This window comes from Pteropus medius, unplaced genomic scaffold (assembly GCF_902729225.1).
Source record: "Pteropus medius unplaced genomic scaffold, Ma_sr-lr_union100, whole genome shotgun sequence".
Classification (NCBI taxonomy): domain Eukaryota; kingdom Metazoa; phylum Chordata; class Mammalia; order Chiroptera; family Pteropodidae; genus Pteropus; species Pteropus medius.
Genome location: NW_024354875.1, coordinates 6644261 through 6648815, shown reverse-complemented (window position 1 = coordinate 6648815; position 4555 = coordinate 6644261). Strand labels below are relative to the sequence as shown.

Below are 4555 nucleotides of genomic sequence, written 5' to 3'. Positions count from 1 at the left end.
TGTATCGTAAGAAGTGGGGCCTAGGCTGAAACTAAGTCTGTTAGAGTCCAAAGTATAAGTCTTAATCAGTATAGGTGTTGCCTTCCAGGACCAGATACTGAGGCCGTAAGGTATCTTGATGGCATCACTGTGCCTTTACTCCAAGGCAAGCCCTCTCAAATCAATTTGGTTCAATGTGCAAAAATATCATGGTCACAGAAATGTGTCCCATGGGACAATTCCTGGTCAATTCTGTATGATCTTCACCCACAGTTTTAGAAGAAAGATAAAAATGGAATCTGTCTAGCTAATTGGCGATCCTTGTATAGGGGAAAATCTATTCAGAATCCCAGTGGATTCAGTTTCTGCTGGGTTGGTCAGAATTACTTATAACTTCCTGCCTGCAGTCACCAAGGCCATTCCTATTCATAGGAATAAGCATAAAATGAAAAAAATTTAAAGCAGCTGGAGTTTAAAAGAAATATCCCTTCCAGCACTGAAAGAAGATAAGAGAGCAGTTGCTATTGAAAATGCTAGTGTCACCTATGGAAAGCCATTCCTTTGTGAGTCCGAAGATACAGAAGGGGAAGGGTTAGGACGAAGAGGGGAATATATTGGGCTGCCAATACTGCCTCTGTGATGGGAAGTTTTTGCTTTGCCTTTTAGAATGAACCTTGCTAGTAAGAAATTCATCTTCATTTGGGCTTGAGGCTCACAGTAGAAGAACGCAGGTTTCCTCTAATCTGATTGCCGTTTTAGCATAGATTGGGAAGAGGGTCCCAGAGACCAGGCTGGACTAGCCGGGGCGGGGGGTGGGGAACAAGGAGGATTTGATTTATGGCAGCCCAGGAACATGTCATCCAACTGTCTATTCATCATCTCAGCAACCAGGATCTGCGAGCGGCTTTCAGCCAGAGTCACAGCTTAAAGGATTGTACTCTTGGGTGAAATTGGCAGGATCTGAGCTTTTTGCCTGTCAAAATCCATGCTGGCTGGCACAAGAACAGAGATTCCTTTTAAAATTGAATGTGTCAGCCAAATTAATCCCATTAAACTCTAAATGACCTTCCATTGAGGGAAGCTCACTAGGAAGGATGTTGCTATATTGTGATCCCTTCTCTACCGTAGAAATCTTCTTAGGAAAACAATTTCTTAAAATGTCTGAATGCCAGAGGTAGAGGTAATCTTAAACGACCTTATATAAAGTCTGCCTTAGTGATCATCCCACCTAACGATTTTATTTTACAAATGCTTGCCATAAGGAGAAAGAAAGTTCATCGGAACATGTGAATTACCTAAAGCTTTTGCTGTTGTTATGGAAACATAAAATACATGTACTATATAATAGCCACAATTTGGTTTATAAAATAAAATAATAAATTCTGATTTTTTGTTTTAGTCCCTTAAAATAAATCTCAATATAATCTGATCCAAAGCTTCTTTTAAAGATAACTCGAAATAGCTCTTTATATAAAGTTCTAATCTATACCATTTCAGTGTTGATTCAAATGTCTCTTCTGGCCAGACTGATATTGCCACCATTAAAACAAGACTTTTAAGCACTTTGTTTCTAAGTTCTAACCCATTCTTGAATTTTTTCAGGTTGAGTTCACTGCCTTCTCCCCTATATCACTATAAATATCCTGACTTGCTTCTTTCAGTGCAGTTATCTCTAAATAGAAAGTTCTTGTACTTACTTACTGGTTTGGGGCTTCCAGTGTCAATCAGACTTTAGAAAAACAAAGTCCAGCATGAAACATACTACTACTACTAATTATAACTAACCACACTAGCTAATATGTAGAGAGTACTTAGTAAGTATGGGACAATTTACTGAATGGATTACCTCATGTTATTATGACACCTGATTTTATTAGGAGGTTGGCAATATTAAAATCTCCATATCGCCAACAAAGAAATAGGCTCAGAGTTGGCAAATTTGCCCAAGGTCACATAATTAGAAATAGCAAAACCAGGATTTTAGTTCCAAAAGTCTGATCTCAGGGCCCTCTCTATTAACCACTACGCAAACCTGTCTGTTAAGTTGTGAGAGATGAAGCTGGAAGGTAATTAATGACTAGATTTAGGAGGCTTCTAATGCTGTGGAAAGGGCTGAGTGTAAAAGAAGCACATAACCCAGCCTGGGGGCTCAAGGGAAAAAACATAGCGAGTTGCTTTCAGAGCTGAGTATTGAAAGAAAAGCAGGACTTACGCAGTATGGTAGAGGTGTTCTCCAATCAGCGGGAAGAACGTGGAGAAAAGAATAGTGGCATAAAAGAATGCAGCGCTCTTTTATTTAACAGTTTACTGTACTTTATAGGTGTCATTTTTAAAAACAGTCTTTTAAACCGTGTAGAGATAAGTCTGCTAAAAGTCTGCAAAATGACAGACTTAAAACATGTTTCAGCAGACAGAATACCTCAAATTCTGGATTTTTCAGTCACTTTATTATTATGCTATGTCAGCCGAGTCATCCTTAATTTCAGTTGGAACAAACTGTCTACATCTGGCCTCATTGCAGATCCTGACTTCTGTGTTATCTTGTTATTTGCCTTTCAAAGCTTTCCTTTAGGGTCGATATTGTTGTATGAATGGCATCTTCAAGTTCTAAATTTCATTATATATTTTCTCAAAGAAACTTCTCTCCCATTCACTTAGTTCTTTCCCATTAATGTGGCGGCTTTCCAGGCAAAGTAAGCTCCGGATGGATCTGACTAAAATAAATATGGCCATTCCTCATTCCAATCACAAATAAGTAAAGAAACTCCAAATGGAAGCCTACCACCAGACTGGGTGTATTCTTACATCACAGAAACTACTCCCTGTACCAGCCGATTGGGGTGATGGGTTCTTGATAAACAAGACAGTATTTCTGAGCTAGATTTTGACCTCTGTGTGCAAGCACTATAATCTGGGTCTATGCCACTCTACACCAGATCTATACGTTTGGTAATCGGTTCCACTTCGTGTGCACTTCACTTATCATAAAGAAAGAATTTCTGTTTTTTTCTCAGTTGCTATTAACACACCATTTGCAGCTCTAATTCCCACTGAGGAGACTCCTCCAGCTATAGCAACCAAAGCACATTCAATCCAGACAGGTTTAGCAGGAGGTCTGAATGCAGTCAGCGAAAAGCTGTAACCGAGCTCCACCATCTGTACCAGGAGAGATCTTTTATTTGTTGTTTACAGTAACTTTATTCATAGCTGCCAAAATCTGGAAACAATTCACATGTCCACTAATCAATGAAGAAAGCAGGATTCACTGATTGGTGAATTCATTAGGCAATTGGTAGGTGTCAAAAGATACTAATAAAATCTCACAAACCAGATAGAAAAGATTAAATAAAGAAACGTTGGACTGGGACAATTTTTAAAAAGAAATAGTACAAAAATAACTACTAAAAAACCTCTCTAAATATCAAAATAAAGTTAAAAAATAAAACAAAGAAAATATCACATAGAGAAAGAAACACAGAAAACAATAAAGTATAAATAGTACATATAAAATAATTTGAAAAAGTTAAGACTAAATACAAAAGTTGTACCAATAAATGTGAATGGGCTTAACTTACCTGTTAAAAGAAAAAAATAATCTCAATTGTACTCACAAAGCAAGACCTAACTTTAAGCTGTATTCAGGAAGACACGTAAAATGAAGTAATTCAGAAAGATTCAAAAGGAATAATGAGCAAAGATACACCAGAAAAAAATGAAAGTAATAAAAAGCAAACTTTCAGATTCTGATGTCTCAAATAAATGGAAGCCAAAACTCATTAAAGACAACAAAGGACCATTTAAATTTAAGTGTTAAAATTCACAATAAAGATCAGTTATGAGTATAATGCAGTGAATGAAGTAGAAACTACCTTTATAAAGCAGAACCATAGGAGACACAAAGAAATATAGATAGAAACATACCAACAATAGGCGACTTCCATTCTCAGGACAAGATAAATCAAGTAGACTATAAATAAAGATATAGAGACCTAAATAACATATTCAATAAGATAAATCTTATGGATCTATACTCAACTTTATCCCTGATAATAGAGAACACATTTTCTTCTCAAGCTCACATAGAGTATTTACAAAAGTGATCAAATACGAGGTCACAAGGAAAGTAACAGTAAGTTGCATAAAATAGAAAAATATCACTCAGATGATAATGCAATAAAAATCAATAATTATTAGTAAGACATTTTTTAAAAAGCTAAAAATTCCTTCCTCCTGGAAATTTAGAAACGACTACTTAACGTCCCAGGCCAGAGGAGACATGACAACTAAATGCAATGTGATTCCCTGGACTGGATCTTGGAACAGAAAAGGACACAATGGAAAAACTGAAGAAATCCAAATAAAGTCTGGAGTATAGTTTACAGTAATATAGCAATGTTGGTTCTTAGTTCTGACAGCTGTACCATGATAACATAAGATATTAATAATAGAGAAAAGTGGCTGAAGAGCATATGGGAACTCTACTGCCTTTGTAGTTGTTCTGTAAATATAAAATTATTTCCAAATAAAAAGTTTGTTTTAAAAACTTTAAATTGAAAAACATTTCTATCGAATCATT

General features: G+C 36.2%; 1 pseudogene; it reads right to left on the bottom strand.

The window, feature by feature from the left end:
- Positions 1–2430: 2430 nt before the first annotated feature.
- On the bottom strand, positions 2431–3135 carry LOC120597002 (proteasome subunit alpha type-2-like; annotated as a pseudogene).
- Between the last annotated feature and the right edge of the window lie 1420 nt (positions 3136–4555).